Source organism: Piliocolobus tephrosceles, chromosome 13, assembly GCF_002776525.5.
Source record: "Piliocolobus tephrosceles isolate RC106 chromosome 13, ASM277652v3, whole genome shotgun sequence".
Classification (NCBI taxonomy): Eukaryota; Metazoa; Chordata; class Mammalia; order Primates; family Cercopithecidae; genus Piliocolobus; species Piliocolobus tephrosceles.
Window position 1 is genome coordinate 20120845 of NC_045446.1, and position 19149 is coordinate 20139993.

Genomic DNA, 19149 nt, shown 5'->3' on the forward strand with positions numbered 1-19149 from the left:
GCAGTGGCATGATCTCGGCTCAATGCAACCTCTGCCTCCCGGGTTCAAGAGATTCTCCTGCCTCAGCCTCCCATGTAGGCAGGATTACAGGCACACACCACCACATCTGGTCAATTTTTGTATTTTTAGTAGAGACAGGTTTCACCACGTAGACCAGGCTGGTCTTGAACTCCTGATCTCAAGTGATCCACCCATCTCAGTCTCCCAAAGTGCTGGGTGGGATTACGGCATGAGCCACTGCGCATGGCCTGTCTACCCTTTCCCAACTGTCATTTGACTTTTCCGAGCCTCAGTTCCTTCATCTGTCCAATGGGCTGATCCTTCCTGCCTCCCAAGGCTTAGTTCTCAGTACTCTGCAGGCCTTTAGGAGTATTTGATGGGCAGAGAGAAGAATAAGTGAGACACAGTGAAGACAAAGTGATGCACATAGGTACAGGGACTCTGGCTCCACAGATGCTTGGGTGAAAGCACAGAGAGATGGGCCGGGGTGGAGGGTAGGGGTAGGGGTAACTCCAAGAACTTGGGGGTAGGGGGTCTTCTTGTCTGAGAGCTAGCTGAAGGCAGCTCAGCCCAGGTGAGGAGACGGCAGGGCAGGACTCTGTGGGGCCTCAGCCCTCTCTGAAGTTCTTCTCCCTCACCTGTCTCTTCCCTTCTGTGGGGGTCCCTATCTCTGTCTGTGGCTCCCTGGAGCCATCCCCTCTTCCTTGTCACTCCCTGTTTCTGCCATCGTCTAGGTCTCCCCTTTAACATCCCGAGAGCCTTGGAATACCCAGAATGTCCAGGGCAACCTCACCCAGCCCACAGGCCCCAATCTCTAGCCTACCAAGCCCTCCCCATGATAGGAGTCCAGCTCCTGCAAGGGGTGGCCCTGAGAGACCCACTTCCATGGTCTACTGCAGAGATCTGGGCCTGCCGAGGCGGGAATAAAGGGGCTGTGCTTCCCACAGAGGGCCCCTCGTTCCCAGGCAGGGAAGCAGCCATTTAAGCAGCCCGGACACTTGGCAGCTCCAGCAGGAATGCTGGTAACAAAAGGAAACCGGCATGGGCCTGTCAGGGCTCCCTCCCCAGGGCTCCCTGGGCCTCTCCTCTGGGTTTGCTGAGGGGCTTGGGCAGAGCAAGGTACAGAGGGGAGAGAGAGAGAGGCAGGGACAGAGAGACTAAAAAGAAAGACACGAGGGTGTCAGACTCGAGGGTGAAGGGAGCCTCTGGCCCCCCAGAGCACCAACCTGCAGACCCTGAGGCCCTGTCAGGTCTCACCAGGAAGTCTAGGGGAGCCTGCAGTGAGGCCGGCCTGGGAGTGCAGGCCCTGCTGACCCAGGAGGACCCCACTCCCACCCCTGGAGCCAGGCCAACTCCCCAGCTTCTACTCTGGGGCCACCCCAAAGACTGCCCTGCATGTTCTGTCTCCCCCTGTTTTGTAGCCAAGAGTCCTGTTTCCTCTGTGGCCTCCCAAGGAATGGGCCCTCCCTCTAGCCTCCCCCACCCTGCCCTCTCCCTACCTCCCATTAACAAAGACCACTCCCCAGCACATCTTTCTCAGCCTTGGCCTCCCCGAGATTCGAGGAGCGGCAGCACTGTGCCCTGGGAAAAAACCCTATCCCCCACCAAATGTGATTCCTGAGCAGGCTGCTGGCCAGGCCTTTATGACAAGAAAGGGCACTGCAATGCTCTGAGCCAGCCACTCTGAGCCCCCTAAGGAAGCTCAGGCAGACAGAAGGGACCTGACCTCAGCCCACAGCGGCTAACACAAAATGAACATCCGGGTCCCAAACAGCCCCATCCAATCCCTTCCACTAGAGCAACTCAGGGCCATAGGGAAGAAGAGAGAAGGGGAACGAGCCCAGCCAGCTTTAGGCTGTAATCAATCACTCCCCTTCCCCAAACCTCAGCTTACCTATCTGTGCAGTGGGGACAGTCCCTATGCCAGCTCCTAATGCAGGGTGGAAATCTGGGACCCCACCCCCCCGGCCCAGTCCTCAACCTAGCCCTCTGCCAGCCTCTCCTCTTCCCAGGGCCAACCACCTTTCCATTGCTGATGGACTTAGCCAAGAATTTGGCATCCACTGAGAGCTGGGGCAGGCAGAGAGGGTAGTGAGTCCGGCTGTGGGCCTTGGGCGAGTTCCCCTCTCTGGGTAGTAATGGTTCATTCCTGTCCTAGAGGGAGGTGTGTGGTTTGAGGAGTAAAACGCTCTAGCACAATAAAGGGAAGTGTGGTGATCATTATCACCATGAGAAGGTCCTGGGCCACACGGAGCTAGAAAGGGGGTGTATAGATGTACAGACAGGTGAGAAGGAAAGGTGCTAGGTGCTATAGGAAGTGGTCTGTCCCCAAGGCCAGGCATGGGACATGGAGCAACACCATCGTGGTCTCGGATAGAACCAGGCAGGGCCTCACACCTGGGCTGGCTCCCTGGCTCTCTTCCCACAGGAAGACAGGGGCTCAGAGAGAGGCTGTCTCCTTCCCTGGCTGACCCAGCAAACCAGGCACTACACCAGGAGCATATGGGCCTGGAGAGCCTCCAGGTGTCCAGAGGAAAAGGGGACTATTTGTTCCCCAGTAGGAAAATTGATATGTAAATAAGCAGCCACTGGCCTGACCCAAGCCTCCTGGGAGGCCGCCCTCAGGTCGCCTGGGCCCCATCTCCTGGTCTCCTGTTTGCCGATCATGTGTGATCCTGAGAACACAGGAGACAGAGTATCTCTTTCTACAGATCTGGAAATTGAGGCTCGAGGGGTTAGTAACGTGCCCAGGGAGGGTCACAACTTGGAACTGGCAGAGTCTGATTAAATCAGCCTGATTCTGTCCCTGTGCCCAATCCTTGGCCCATTATCCACCGAGGACACCCCCTACCTAGAGCAGATATAGTTCAGGCCTTAGGCCAAGCCCAACCAGGCCCCAAGGGGGTCGGGGTGGGTGGAGGCAGAACATAGCCTGAGCCCACTGCAGGGAAGATGAGGGACTGGCATTTCCTGAGAGCCATGAACCCCCAGGCGCCAGTGCTAGATGTTTTGCACTTTGTCTCCCGCAAGTATCAGAAGTTATCAACAAGGAAAGTAGCTTTCTTACTTTCCGACGAAGGAAACCAGGGTTCAGAGAAGGCAAGTGACTTGCTGAAAGTCACAAGCCTGAGAGTTCCAGGTCTGAAGCTAACCTTTCCCTAGCATGTACAGACTCGGCTGCACACCCTGCCAGACCCTGCAGGGGCTTGGACCCACACCAGCCACAGGCCCTGCTCTCATGCCTCACTGGGGAGTTAACCAACCTGGTCAGCCAGTTCGCCTACCGCACAGAACCCGAGAGAGTTGAGTTGGCTTGGCCAGAGGAGCAAGGCTTCCCCGAGGGAAGAAAGTGGCTGGAGCCAGTGTGGAAGAATGAGGAAGACTTAGGAGGAAGTGATGGCATTCAGGTGAAACTGCAGGGCCCAGGCACCCATGTGTGGAAAATTCTGCATGACACATTTTAGAAGAAAAGCACAGTTCCCAGGAGAAGCAAGCAGCTGAGCTGGGAGGAAAACCTGGGCTGAACCCCTCCTTCCCCTCAGCACCAAGGACCTCATGTGCAAGGCCCGGACAGGAGTCAGAAACAGAGACAGCCTGGACCACCCTGTCTTGCCTCCCCATGGGTTCTTGGCCAACAGCAAAGATCCCAGGCCAGCCTTTTCTGGGATCCTGGGCCCCTTGCACCCAGGACCTACCAGCCCAACTGAGAGCCCTGGGATCCTTCATCCTAAGGCTGAGAAGAGAGAGAAAGAGTTCTCCCGTCTTTGGGGCTGGGCTCAAGATGGGCCGCAAAGACAACCCAGGTTCCAGTCCTAGCTCTTGTACCATCCCTCGACCGCCCGCAGGATTCTGGGCAACTCACTGCTCTGTCATCCTCATCCTCTGTGAACATGGGCTTAGTAATAATGCCCGCCCTATTTCACAGGGTGCTGGAAGGCTTGAGGGACCGGGAATAAGTACATGAGAAAATGTCCACTGCCAAGAGCTACAAAGCATAAGGGATCATTATGAGAAAGCAGGACTCCGATGTCCCAAGCCGGGAAGTGACTTGCCCCCAGGCCACACAGGCAGGCAGTAGCAGAGCAGGATTTGAAAGGCTGGTCCTTCTGACCAGCCAGTGCCCTCCCACTGCAAGACCCTGAATCCCAAGGGAGCTTTGACCCTCGGGCTGACCCTCTCTGTGTGGATGGCGGGTGGGGCAGAGGCTGCTTACTCCACATTCTGGCTCCCTCCAGAACAGGACCTGTTGCCGTCCCAGACCAGACCCCACCCTTGAGTTCGAAATCAAAAGCCCAGCTCTGCCCCTTTCGGTTCTGTGACCTTGTTTCACCTCCTGGACCCTCGGTTTCCTCATCTATACAATGGGACCTGGTGATAAGCCCTACCTGGGGTGGATGACCTGACATCATGGCTGCAAAGTGTCCAGGTTAGGGCCTGGCACACATTAGATGCTCAACAACTGAGGCTTCTCTCTTCTCCCTCTGTTGTGCCTGCCGGGTGAAGCCCATGTTTGACAGGAGAAAGTTCCTGGCTTCCTGGAAAACCTGCCCAGAACCATAACTGGGAACATAAACTGCTGGAGAATACTAGACCTTAGAAGAAGATCACGTTACTGAAGAGTCAGTCGGGGGATAAGAAGTGGAGCAAGATCCCAGCGCAGAGATGGTGTGGAGGAACCTGCCTCCCCAGGCCCCTCACTTGGGGCAGCACAGTGGTCAGGGAAGGCATCTCTGCTTCCACACCAGACCTGCACTGGAGAAGTTGAGGTGGGGAGCGTGACAGGGCCAGGGTTCCAGGACTAGCCCTCCTACTTTCAACATCCTCAGACACAGCAGGTCACCTGTCAGAGACTCGGTTTTCCTTTCTGTAAAATGGAGATGTGGATAATCCTCTTGTCCCCCTGCACAGAAAGTTCCCAAAGGACACATGGGAGAAGGGGTGGTGAGGTGGGGGCAGGAGGGGAAGGTGAGTTCAGGCCTCACAAGATGAGCCTTTATTAAACAGGACAAGGTTCCTACTGTCAGCAGCACCAGGAGCTGAAACTCACCACAGAACCCCACCCTGCCCCATCCCGCTACTTTACTGGTACCCAAAGTATGGTCCAGGGCCAGAACTGCAGTGTTCCCTGGGAACGTGTTAGCAATGCACATTCTCAAGTGGTACCCCAGACCCACAGAATCAGAAACCTGGGGGTGGGGCCAAGCAATCTGTGCTTTCACAAGCTGTCCAAGGGACTGATACATGTCAGAGTTTGAGAACTACCGTAACACCCACCACCCACTCTGGAGAAACTTTCCCCCACTGACTCATCTTCCCACCTCCTCCTTTCCAGGAGACTGTTGGGGAGGAAGGAGTCACTGCGGGGAGAGGTCATTAAATAGTAAAGAGAGTCCATGATTAGTTAATGACACCACAGGCTCCCAGAGAGGAGAGGGTCAAAAGTCAGACTGTAATTGAAGAGAAAACACTCCCCTATATCTATCTGCCTTTCTCTATCTCCTTCTCTTTCACAGATACACATACCCTAAAAGCCTGCTCCTCCTCCTCCTGTGAGTGGGCCAACTAGAACCTGGGACAGAGAGAACTCTCCCCCACCAGTAGGGCTGAAGCGAAATTGGGAGACTGGTTAGGGTGGGAGATTCTGGTCCTCTGGCCTTGAGTTTAAAAACCATCTGACTTGGAAAGCCACTTCTAGGAATTCATTCCATGGAGCTCATTAGAGTTGAGTACAAAATATACATAGGGACAAGGCGATCATTATAGCAAGGGGAATACTAATGAAAAATTCAAAGGGCCTAAATGTGCAATGGCTGGGCAATGCTTAACCAGGTCACAGCAGATTCCTATGGTGCAATACTACAGAGCTGGGAAACTTGCTGGAGAATGCTCAATCACATGGGAAAACCCTCCCTATACAGCGTTCACTCAAAAGTGGCAGTGCAGGAAGTGGTTTGTGTGGTACAATCCCAATCTTGTATGTGTGTGCTTTTTTTTAAGGCCAAAACACCAAACTGTTCACAGCAGTTATCTCTGAGCAATTATTTCCTCCTGCAGGTCTGTTCTTTACCGCCTGAATTTTTCCACAAAAAAAAAACCCCTCTTTCTTGAATAATCAGAAAGTTTGGGGGGTTTCTTGGGGTAGCCATTTGGTTTAGATAAAGTTTTTAAAAGAAAATATTTCCTTCCTATGTCAGAATTGCTGGCCTGGGGTCTTCTGCTACAAGATTTGGTTCCACCAGGGAGTTTCCACATTGTGTGTAATTCCAACAAGCAAGATCAGGATCAACATGGGGAAGCCAAGGGTGGGTGGGTTTGCTCAGATTCTATCCCCTATTTTCTAAGAGTCAGCTCTTTCCAGAAAGAAAAAATCATGAGCTCTCCAAGACTTGAGGTGCGTGAGCAAACGCTGGATGTGGTCCATGGGATCAGACTGGGCAGGTAGGTTGACTGGATGCAGCACAGAGCTGCTCACACCACCAAGATCCTGTGACTCTAGACGTAAGCCCTCAATTTTGCCCTCAACTCTATGCCAAGAGCACCCAGGTCAAGGCTGGGCTCAGATAGTCTGCGTACCAAGACTACAGAGACCTAAGGCCTCTGCTGACCCCCTACCAGAGCTCCACGCAACCCTGGAAAGCTCCTTCACTCCAGATTGGGGACCTCAGCCTTCAGAGAGGAAGACTCCCTGTCATTTCCCCCGAAGTAATGACAGGAACAGCCTTTGTTCATCATCACCACCCTTATCCTCTGGTTTCATTGAGGGTGCACTCTTCCCTGGGTCTGCCACGAAGCATTTTACCAGCATTATCTCATTTAATCCTCATAAAAACCAAGGCTCTGAGAGGCCAACAAACTTGCCCAGAGGTGAGCAGATACTGTACCCATAGCTAGGTCTGGCTGACACCAATGCCTGAGAAGCTAGAAGAACCCCAAGCTGTAGGCACAGCCCCAGCGGTTCCCTGACTGCAACTTGCAGGGATCGTTAGGGATTCCTATATGCACAAATTTTGAGAACATAATGCCATGCTATACCATCTCCTGGCAAACAAGGAGACCTGCTCAACCCTGCCAGGAGAGGGTGTGGGGCAGAGAAAGCGGGTAAGAGGGGCTTTCAGATGGAAAACAAGTGACTAGTTCAGAGTAGAGGACACATCCTCCCTGCCTCAGTTACCCCACTGCTGTGTGTTCAGAAAGGCCAGGGGTCAGGGAGGTGGGCTACCTACATGTCCAAAGGTGACTCAAGGCCTAGACACTCACTTGCTCCATGACCTCAGATAAATCAAACCTCCCCTGCCGAGTTTCTATTTCCTCTATATATGATGATATCTCATAGGTCCCATTGCAAAAGCATTCTAATATTCCACTTTTTAAGACAGTGAGTGGGAGATGGTTTTCCACCTGTACTAGTATAATTTACCAATTGTTATTATTACCAGCAACAACAAACATTTATTGAGTGCTTACTTCATACCAGGTATCATTCAAAATGGTTTATGTGTACACGTGGGAACACAGACTCCCCTCTCCATTTGTTTCCCAATGGAGGGACCTCTGTCAGGGAAACACCTCAGGCCTTGCTCCGCTGCCAGCCCCCCCCCAGCGCCCCCCCCCCCCCCCCCCCCACCCCACCCACCACCCCACCGCCCCCCCACCGCCCTCTGGTTTCACGCCACGCCCCGGGCGGCTTATGATTGGTTTGTCTTAGAGACACATAGGGCAGGCTCAGTGGGGCCCTGCCCCTCCCAGAGCCAAGTTGCCCGCAGGGAGAGTTCTGTCTGGGCTGTTGTCTGCTCCTGCTGCCTAGTCCTGCAGGAGGCTGGTTCCCGTCCAGCACTTCCTGTGGTGGGATGGGTAACTCTGCTAGGTCCAGGACAGGCCAGTCAGCAAGCCCTTTGGGCCCCAGATCTAAAGCCACGTTCTTCCGTCTGTTTCCATTTGGAGCTCTGTCTTCAATGTGTGTTTAGCTCATTTAACCCTCACAGTAGTCCATCCCTATTTCACAGATGAGGAAACTGAAGCTCAGAATGGTCATTAAGGTGCTTGATCTCAACTACTGTTCAAAAGCTTTCTAAACACCACCTAACACTCAGGGTGTGTCCACCGCATGGGAAGGCGGATTACACTTCTATTCTATTATACTCCCTTAACTCTTGTCTCCCAGCCTGGGTGGTGGAGGGCCACAGACGCTACCATAGGCACTCCCTCCAAGTCTTCAGGGGCTTGACAAATTGCTACTCACTTCAAACCAACATCCCATCCCTCCTTCGAAAAAATATGATTTATTCACAAAAAGAACTTCAGTGTAATCCCAAGTTCGTATAATACATTTTTTGTTCAAATATATATGGTATGTTTTTTATAGCTTCATTGTAGGAATGGGTTCTTTTTTTCTCGACCATAAAAAAATACAGGCTCACTGTAGATTTGGAAAATAGGGGAAAGAAAAAAAGATAATAAAGGTCTGTAATCTAATCTATATAATTGTATTTCGTAACGGGTACATTACATGTAGTTGTCTACATTTTGGCCTGATTGAGTAGAGTTGTAGTAGGGGAGCAGCTCTGCCATTCAGTCTCTGCAATGGTTTAGGGCAGCAGCTGGGACCTGCCCACCTACAGCCTTCCTTCCTTCCTTCCTAGGCTGCAGGAGACTAAGCCAGGCCCCCAGGAGTCCTTCCCCTGAATAAAACCCTGCAGGCGTCCACTGTGGCATCGCATGTGCCTCACTTACAAAATCCAAGTGCAGCAAATGCAAGATAATATAGTTTTGTAGCCCAAGAAGGGACTATAACTTACCCAAAGTAACACAGCAAGTAAAAGATGAACTGGGAACAGAGCCCAGGTCCCCTGATCTCCAGACTCAAGCTCTTCAAAGACTTACAACCTGCTTCCTATTAATAGCACTACCAAAAACAGTGAGCACAGTAGCTCATGCCTGTAATTCCTGTGGGAGGCCGAGGCTGGAGGATCACTTGAGGCCGGGAGTTTGAGACCAGCCTGACCAACATGGTGAAATCCTATCTCTACTAAATATACAAAAAGTAGCCTGGCGTGGTGGTGCATGCCTGTAATTCCAGCTACTCAGGAGGCTGAGACACGAGAATCACTTGAACCAGGAGGTGGAGGTTGCAGTGAGCCAAGATCGCACCACTGCACTCCAGCCTCAGCAATACAGTGAGACTCTGTCTCAAAAAAAATAAATAAAAATAAACACTACCAAAAACAGCAGGAATGTACATAGCACTAACTATGTGCCAGGCACTGTTTTAAATGCTTCACATGCATTAGCTCATATATCATTCTCAAACAACCCTATGAGATGAGTACTATTATTGTCTCCATTTTATAGATGCTGAAACTGATGCACAGCGGGGTAAGACACAAAGTCATGTCCAGCTGGTAAGTAGCAGAGGCAGGAATCGTTCTTAGGCAGTTTGATTCCAGAGTCTGTGATCTTGCCTAGGCTTTCTTCCCCAGTCCCCCGGGCCCAAGCCCAGCTGGGGCTCAGGAAGGCTTCTGGAGCACTTGCTGCCTAAAAGGAAGAAAACCAGCCTAGAAGTCACCTCTTTGGCCAAGGTCACGCTGTAGTTCCATGGCAGAGCCAGGATTTGAACCCAGGCTTCCTAATGCCCAGCCCTCAGGGCATTGTTCACTTCTATACATTGACCCTGAGAGCCAAGGCCCAGAACTCTGAACAGCTCCCACACCCAGATCACCCGTCCACAAGGCAGGGAAAGTCAACCGGAAGGTGGAGAAGGGGCAAAAGCCTCCCCTGCGGGGTAGGAGGCCAGAGGGGAGAGTAGGGCTTCCCAGAGCTGCCCATCTGGGGGTCTGGATGGATGATGTCCAGGATGGGCTTCCTGGAGGCCTCTGTCCCATTTCTCCAGGCCCCAGCTTGAGTCCCCATAGGATAGCAGCACCTTCCACAAACAACTGTTGACTCCAAGATGCTCTTTCTGGCTGAGTCAGAGTTCACTAAAGGCCAGAGTGGCCCCTCACTGGGTTGGGGCTGAAGGAAGTCATGCTGTTCCCCTCTCAGAAGGGTAAAGGCCAGGCATCAGAAGAGAAGCAGAAGCTCTGCTGAAAGCAATCCCAGGACAGACAGCGCATTCCCATCTCCCTGGATCCAGGTTGCAGAAGTGGGGCCCACAGACCTGAAGCGCCGGGCAGCGGCATCCAGGTCCTGCTTCCTGGCTCTGCCTTTGCCAAGGAGTCACCTGGTATCTGGCACCAAGCTGGGTCCGGCTGACACCCCCAGCCCCACCCAAGAGAACCACTTACCTATTCATTCGGTCATTGATCCCCAAGTGCCTGCTGTGTGCCAGGAATCAGAGATACAGACAGGACAGAGCAGTGCCTGTCCAGGAGAGCTCGTGGAAACACGTCATACACCACAAAGCGACAGTGTAGACAAGCACAGAGGAGAAGGTGAAGGGCGAGGAGAAAGTGAAGGGCAAGGAGGGGCTTGGGAAAAGCAGGCAGCGATGTTCAGACCTACTGCCCCTCAGGAAGCTGAGCATCACAGTGAGGAGACCCAGCTGCCCCCAGGAAGAGTCAGAGAGCCCCACATAGCCAGACATGACTGGCGTCTTGGGGCACACACGTATTGGAGAGGCACAGAGGCCCTGTGCAGAAGGAAGGTGTTCTGGGAATGTCCCTGGGGGCCTGAGAAGGAGCCTGGCACCAGCCTTGAAAGACCAACTAGATGCAGCAAACAACAATGGCTCTCCTTTATTGAGCATTTACTATGTGCTAGGTATAACAATTCTAAGTGTTTCATGCGTACTTTTTTGTCCTCCGCTCATGACCTATGAAGCCATGACCATCATTATTCCCATTTGCAGGTTCAAAAACTGAGGCTCAGAAAGGGTCGCATAGCTAGAAATTGGCAGGGCCAAGATCTCAACTCTAAAGTCCAGTGCTTTATTGCCATGCTGTACCATCATCTCTCTAATCTGTGAACAGGCAGAAGGTAGATAAAGGTGCTTCAGGTGGGGGAAACAAGGTAAGAACAGGGAGGCAGGATCAAGTGCTCTGTCTGAGGGGAGCTGCCCAGTTCCACCGTGTTGGGGTTGTTTGTGTGTGTGTGTGTGCACGCCTGAGTATGGGTGGGTGTTCACAGACATGCCCTACTTTGCAAAGGATAGATCCCAGGTCCCAGAACTCCCTGGGAGCCAAGGAAAGAATGGGGCATCAGCAAGTCAGGGAAGGAATCCCAGAGAGGAGAAGGAACTTATCTAAAGTCACACAACACACAAACAGCCGAGCAGGAGCCAACTCCAAGGACCAGAACATAGGTCTCTTTCCTCTATCAGCTGCCTCTCCTTGTCAGCACAGTGAATCAGCTGCTGACAGGAAAACCACAGTGGAGGGGGAAGCCCAGGGGTGAGTCAGGAACCAGCCAGCCTCCGAGAGACAGCAGCTGGGCCTGTTCCTGAGGCCCCAGGTCTGTGGTTGTCTGCCTCTTCTCAGGGCAGCGTCAGGGGTGAGGGGAGCAACACGTCCCACACCACTCGCTCCATGTTTACCTCTGGGCTTCCCCTCGAGCTCCTCAGACCCCGGCTTAGTGGAGGGGAAGCGGGTGGGTAGGACAGTTCCTGCTAAGATTAAACGGGTCCTGTCCCACGGAGAGGCCCAGGCCAAACAGTCCAGGCTCTTCCCTCCCTTCCCACTTCTCACAGAGCCAGCTTCTGGCCGTTTGATCTCCTTGATTAAGTCATAACCGCCCCCTGTGAGCTTCCCGTGGGGCGGAGGAAGTGGGTATAACGGTTTGGAGCAGAAGGCCAAGGCCAAACGAGAAGCAGGGGTGCCAGCTGGCCCCAGATGCTCCAAATCCAAAGGAACACTCAGGACTTGGGGCTGCTCAGCTACGGGTTGAGTGGGAACTCTCTGGTCCTTGGGGGAACCCCAGGGTAGAAGGGGATAGGTGATGGGAGCTTCCAGGCTGTGACTCTAAAGCGTGAGGCCTCAAGACAGAGGGGGCCACCCCCACATAGCAGAAACTTCAGAGGAGCCCAGGGAAGCCAAAATCCTGCCCCAGTCCCCCTACTGTGGGAAACGTGTGCCCTGACTTCTTACCCACTGCCAGAGATAGCACATGGTGACCTCTCACCCCTACCCTCCCTGGGCTGGGATGGGAAGGAGGGACCAGCAGGCACTTCTACCAACCACCCCGCCCCCCACTCCCAAACTTACTGCTGGCTGGCACAGGCTCCCACCTTTTGGCCCAGATGCCTCTTCATGGGCAAACCCCCCTTGTAGCATTCATCACCCTCCCAGCGCCCCCGCCACTCACCCAATCCAACCACCTTCCTGAGCCCCTGGTATGTAGCAGACAGGATGGGGAGGAGAAAGAAGTGCAAAGGTGCTGGAACAGTCCCCTTCCACCCCTCCAGTGGTGCCTTCGCTACCCCCATGGCTGGTGTCTCTTCCTTCACTCCCAATTGCAGACATCCCCAAAGCCACCCAGACCCCTTCTTCCCTGTCACTGCAGCTATTGGTTCATTATTCCTTGTCTGCTGGATCCTCCACCCCAGCACATCTGGCACAGACTGACTTTTCTAAAGTGCTGCTCTGTTGTGTCACTCCTCTCCTCAGAAACCTTCAGTGGCTCCCACATTCTGCAAATCAGATCCAAAGTTCTTACCCTGGCATTCAAGGCCCTCTGTAAGTTGGTCCTACTGTGTATCCCCGCACAGTCCCAAACTTCAGCCAGAATGAGCAACCCAGCAGTTTCTTGAGACTTCTCAGGACAGGTTGACCTCCCTGCCTCTGCCTAGGCATTTTCCTCTCCCCAAGACACCATCTTCATTCTGGCTGCCGAAATCTTCCCAGTCTATAAGGCTCTGAAGATCCCTCTAATCCTTTTTTTCATTTATCTTGCATCAGAGTCACTGGTATTCTTATGTAAGCCCCTTTCTGGATGGTAAGCAACCTGAGGGGGCAGGCCTTATTGGTCACTTGTCATTCATCAAGTGGGAAGGGGAGGTGGTGATGGGGAGGGCTTTCCTTTAAGGCTCACTAGGTAGGCTCTGTTGAAATGAACGTCTCCTCCACCCCACCTCAGGTACCACCTACCAGACCCTCTCCCTCCCCACCATACCAAACTCCAGTTTATGCCACTTTAGTGCTTGGAGAGACTGTGGTCCCATGTTGATCCAAGCCAAACCAGGACCAGGAGCCCAGGTAGAAAGTCCTATTCAAGTCTCACCCCCTCCAGGAAGCCTCCTTACCCCCACCCCCTGCCCTGGCTTCTCAAGTGTCTCACTCTTCTGAACACCTCCCCCTGCCCTACATACACACACGGTCTCCTGCACACAGCGCAGCCGCCAATCCTTCTCTGTCCCATGGCACTTTCCAGTTTGTTCCATACTGTACAGCTTATCTCCCAGAAGATGCAGGGAGCCAACATAATGCAGCACCTTCAGTGTCCTTCGGTGCCGAACCCTGCTTACATATCAGGTGCCCACATTGCCCCTCGCCTCCATCCCAAGCCAAGTGTGCAATGGTATAGCTGGATTCCAGCCACTAGGGCAGCACAGACCCATGAAATCTCATCTGGTCATAAGCCCTGGGTGTGACTGATCCTCTCTACAAGGACATGGTAGGGATGGGGGAGCCCTCATTGTCAGCAAGTCAGGTCTGGCTAGTTCACCTCTGTATCCTCTAGCTCTCTCTAGCATATAGTAGGTGCTCAGCAAACATTTTTAGACGTATTTAACTCAACACTCACCAACCTCAAGCAACGTTACAGAAAACTCAGCCACTCTTTGTTCCAGATGACACAGTCCTCATCCCTTAAATAGAGTGATGTTGGTGGCAGGTGGCAATTTCCGGCTCTCACAAGGTCAGGAGGGGCTGTAGCCAACCCCATCTCTCCAAATAAAAAAAAAAAAAAAAAAAAAAAAAAGGCTCATTCCCCATAGGAAGCAAGCCCATCACCTGCCCATCCGCATCAAAGCAGCTGTCACAGAGGGAGGTCTCACTGGTTCCCTGGCGCCTTGCTAAGTAGTGTGTACACAGTATTCTATTTAGTGCTGGCTCCTGCCATTGGATATTGTCATTATCCCTATTTTACAGGTGAGGAAACTGAAGTTTGGAGGGGGAATGGAATCCAAATCAGTTTGATACCAAAGCCCAGGCCCTTGACCACAGAAGTAGGCTGCCCCGCTACTGGGGCCCAGCACAGAGCACCCACCGCCACCAGGAACAGAACCTGTCAGCCACGAAATTAACCCTGGGTATGCTGCAAGAGCCACTGGGGCCCTGGGCTTGACCCTGGGCCCAAGGATTGGTGACGTTTTCTCTTCCCCAGTCACCAGTGTAAGAACTGTTCCCATTTCCAACTCCCTGCTCAGGCCAACTCACCTGGAAAAGCCCCACTGCGTTTCCAACTTACGAAGTCTTAGGGGGTCCGACTCAGCTGAACTGTCAGAATTTGTGGGAAGCAGGTGAGGCGGGAAATGGAACCTCCTTGCTTTGGCCTCCTGTTCCCCAGGGTTCGTGGGTTACGAGCCCCAACCGAGGAACCAGTGCACTCTTTAAAGCAATTCGCTTCTCTTACTCCCAAGTTCTTTCTTGCAGGGAGAGAAACTGCAGAGGCCAATGCGATGGGAACACCTGTGGCGACCTGCAGCCTGCGCTCACCTGCCAGCTCTCACCTTCCGGCGTTTTAAGTGAGAAAGGGCAACGGCAGCGTGGAATTAATCTGGTTCACTTCCTCCTGCTGGAACCTGGGAGGTCCAGAGCCGGGTGGAGGGACGGACCCAGGATCACGCAGCTGGTGCACGCCCGAGTGTGAGAACTGGGGGTTCAGGACTGGGGGCTAAAGCTCCTTTTCACCCACCAGCTGCCCCGACCTGTCACTAGTTCCGAGGAAAGCTATCCGAGACGCACCGCAGAAGCTGGGGTCAAAACTAACTTTGCCTCTGGTTGTCCGGCAGGCTCCCCCGGCCTGCTGCCCCCTTGCTCACCTGCTAGTTCTTCTTTCTGCTCCGCGCTGCAGGCCCAGCGTCGCCCGCTTGTGCCCCAGTCGGCGTCGGACTGCGCAGCCCTGGGCTCAGTCACTCCTCGGCCCCCTCCTGGCTGCAGCCGGGGAACGCCGCGGACTCGGCAGGCCCCGCCCCCCCAGGGGACACGCCCCCTCGGCGCCCCTCGGCGCCCCTCCGTCGACCCCGCCCCCGAGCCCTTTGGGAAGGCGGTGCGCTCCCGCCGGTCAGGCCCCGCCCCCTATGGCCCTACCCCGACCAGCCCCGCCGCCGGGCCCTGCTGGAGTTGAGGCCCCGCCCCTCTCCCCGCCCCGCTACGGCCTCTCTCCTCTATCCCGGCAGCCCCGCCCCCAGGTTACACAGGGGATGTAGCCCGCCCCGCTCCAGCCCTGCCCACTCACGGCGCTGCCCAACGGTCCCGCCCAGCTCCCGCCTACCTCGTCCTTCCAGGTCTCCCCGGCCTTCCCAGCGCCGCCACCTTCTTCACTTTCTCCTTCGGGCCCACCACATCCCTCGGCCCTAGTAGGGTGAGGCCACGCCCCTCCCCGCCCCAGCCCCGTCTCAGCGCCTTCCTAATCCTGCCCTGTCCTGCCCCTCTCAGCTCCGGGCGGGTAGCCCTGGGGCCCCCACGCTGGCATTCCAGGGCGGGTGTATCCGGGTGCAGCCGGGGAACGGCGTGGGAGCGGTTTGTGTTCCAAGTCGGGGCCTCTATCAGGAGGCGGCCTGGGCCCAGGAACTTTTTGAAAATACTGACTACCATTGATTGAATCCTTGCCAGGGGCCAGGCTCTATGCCAAGCGCTGTATAAAGTTCTAGTCCTTGAATTCCCACAACTCATGGGTACTCTCGTTGCGCCTATTTTACTAATGTGCAGTTTAAGGCTCACAGAAGGGAAGTCACGGCCTCTGAATCTCATGGAGGCAGGCGTGAGCGGGATTCAGCCTCAGGTCCTGAGTCACAGGCTTGAGCTGCCCCAGCTTGCCTGGACTGGCCCCTGGGGAAGTAGCCCAGGCCAGCCAGTGCTGGGGCAGCTGAGGGAGGAGGTGTGGGTTGAGAAGAGTGGCAGGAGGGACTGCGGGCCTAAGCCCTCAAAGCTGGCTTTCTCCCTGAAGGAAAAGTGACCCAGAATTGGGGTGGGCTGCAAGGGCTCTCTAGATGGCTGCGGTGCCCACCCTGCGTCCCAGCCCTCTGCGTCCCCCCAGCCTCCGGGGCACTAGCCTCAGGCAGATTACCTGGTTAATGACCAGGGGCATTCATCTGGGCAGCTGACGAAGCTCTTTCACTTCCATTATCACATCGGCATCTCACAACACACCATTGTGGGAGGGTATGATTATGAGCGCTTTGTCTGGGTGGAGTAGGGGCGGGAGCTGGATCCCAGCCCAGCACTGTAGTTCTCACAGCGTGGTCCTTGAACCAGGAGCAACATCATCTGGGAACTTGTTAGGAATGTGGATTTTGAAGCCCCATCCCAACCTACTGAATGGAAAACTGTGGGACAATTGGTTTGAATACGGCCTCCAGGTGATTCTGAATCACATTCAAGCATGAACCACTGTTGAGCAAATTGTAAAGACGTTAGAGTGGTCTGAGAATCATACAGACCTAGGTAGCTTCCTGGTTGCTTTTTAACCCCAGGACAAGGCAAGATACTTAACCTCTCTGGGATGAGCCCTGAAACAGGGAATAATAATAAAAGGAGCCATAACGATCATGCCAGTCTTGACCGTGGCTGTTGAAGATTACATGTGACAGCATTCATGAAGTATTTGGCCCACCGTCTGAATGCTGTACATGCTCAGAAAATGTTCTCTTTTTCAGCAAAAAGTCTCCTTCATAGAATTCCCACACCAAGTCAGAGAAATGAGGCTGGGGAATCCTTTAAACCCAGCAGCGTGTCCTACCCGCAGAGAGACACCCTCTATCCTGCAAGTGGTTCAGATCCTAAAAAGCTCCTAGGTGATGTGGATGCTGGTCCACACTTTGAGAACCACTGTGCCATTCTGTCTTGGGCTGGGTTTCAGATTCCCTACCCTACCCAGCCCATGCAAAATGGGCATAAAATATCCTCCTATTCCACCCTACTCCACACCCCGTCCCTCCGAGGTGGGGTGTTTGTGATGGTGTACGACAGATGCTCCTGACAGCAATAACTTGACTTAAGCATACCCTGAGAATGGTCCTGTATGGCGGATGCACCCAAATGTGTGCTTGGAGTTTTGAGCTAAGGAATCCGGGAGTGACCAACCTGGAGATTTATTCCTTATCTGTGAGGAACATTTGAACCCTGGCCCATCCTGTGGAATGCAGGCTGTACAGGGGTTCAAGGTTCTTTGGGACCAAATGAAGATTATCAGGTGGAGGTTGTTAGGGGGAGGGTGCTAAGTGAGAATGATGTATAAACTGCATCCTTTTTGTAAGCGGTTGTGGCTCTCCTGCCCAGCCTGCCATGGGACTGTACAGTTCTCCTTTCCAGCCCACTGCCACCTACCATTCCTGTGTGTAAGTTTCCCAATAAACCCCCATGTCCCAGTTGCTGGTTCTGGTCTCTCCTTCAGCCTCTTGAACCTAGTGCCATCCCTGCTGAAGTTAATAGGGCGCCAGCACGACAGATGGGGACTGGCCATTGGCAAAACAGCTGGATCCCCTCACTGTCCCCTTCCCCCATGAAGACATTCCCTCATATTAGTCCCATCTGCTATCCCTTGCTGACCTGCCACTCCTGGTTAGAGATGGAGGCAGCTGTGGTGACATTGAGAGCAGTCTTCAGGCAGCTTCTAGAATCTCTGCCATACTCCCTGTCATTGTCTGAGCCCCACAGAAGAGTATCTCCCTGTAGGAGTGCAGGGCCTGGGGCACTGGTCCTGTTATGCTGACCTACCCAAACACAGAGAACCCAAGAGTGCAAATCAAGGACCAGATACCTTGTATCCAAACATTTAACAGACTATGAAATAAAGTCTGTATTTTCCTGCCTTGATAAATGTTCTTTCTAATGACCAGGAAGACTATGTTCAAATTTAGAATTATTGGACTCTTTAGAATTGTATGCAAGAACATGACAGTGTGGGAGGATAGCCTGGCCCTAGCCCTCAGCCCACCCACTCCACTTCTTTTCCCACCCCATCTCTGTCCTGTGTCACAAGTGGCCTAGGACTCAGGCATGTGGACACTCCAGCCCACATACCCAAACTCTGCCCACACGCCTTGCCTACAGCCACCTCTTGGTTACCTCTCTATGGGTGCACACTCCAGGGACAGGATGTATTCTCAGGAGGATGGACCCGGGCAGGCAGCTTTGTAAACCTTAAACTGACTGGGGGGCTGGGCACAGTGGCTCACACCTGAAATCCCAGCCCTTTGGGAGGCTGAGGCAGGAGAATTGAAGAGCTCAGGGGCCAAGACCAGCTTGGGCAACAGGATGAAACCTTGTCTCTACAAAAACTACAAAAATTAGCTGGGCGTGGTGGCGGACGCCTGTGGTCCCAGTTACTCAGGAGGCTGGGGTGGGAGGATTGCCTGAGCAGGGAGGTGGAGGTTACAGTAAGCTGAGATTGCACCACTGCACTCCAGCTGGGCAACAGAGCAAGACCTTGTCTCAAAAAAACGGAACAACAAAACAAAACAAAACAAAACAAAAAAACCAGCTTGGGCCGATTAGGTGGTCTAGGTTTTTAAACACCCAAAGCAAGATCAAGGTCAGGTGGGGGCTCTGGGTGGCCACAGGTGCCCTCTTGTCCAGGTCTATGGTGACACTGCCATTTGGCCTTGTCTCCCCAGCTTCTAGCACATGTCTAGAAGCTTAAGGGACAGTTGTTGAGTAGATGTGCATCTGAGTCTAACTTAGTCCATTTTCTGTTGCTATAACACAATACCATAGGCTGGGTAATTGATAAAAGAATTTTATTTTGTGTAGTTCTGGAGCCCGGGAAGTCCAAGGTCGAGAGGCTACATCTGGTGAAAGCCTTCTTACTGCCTCATCACATGGTGAGAGGGCAAGGGCATGCCACCGCAGGTATCTCTTCCTCCTATTATAAAGCCACCAGTCCTCATCATGAGGGCCCCATCCTGATGACCTTATCTAATCCTCCCAAAGGCCCTACCCCCAAATACCATCAACATATGAATATGGGGATTCAGTTTCCAGTACATTCAAACCATAG

General features: G+C 53.5%; 1 protein-coding gene across 6 annotated transcripts in view; it reads right to left on the minus strand.

Annotated features, from left to right (window-relative positions):
- The window catches only part of CD82 (CD82 molecule), a 54995-nt gene extending 39864 nt beyond the window's left edge, over positions 1 to 15131 (minus strand). For 2 of the 6 annotated variants that reach the window (XM_023215801.2, XM_023215797.2), the window contains exons 1-2: positions 14972 to 15112; positions 13736 to 13874 (exon numbers count right to left, since the gene is read on the minus strand). The gene's annotated coding sequence lies outside the window, so the exon portion shown is untranslated. Of the gene's footprint in view, positions 1 to 13731; positions 13875 to 14366; positions 14937 to 14971 lie in introns of those variants that run through there. The other 4 variants (XM_031936702.1, XM_023215796.2, XM_023215800.2 and 1 more) reach the window with 4 other exon arrangements.
- Between the last annotated feature and the right edge of the window lie 4018 nt (positions 15132 to 19149).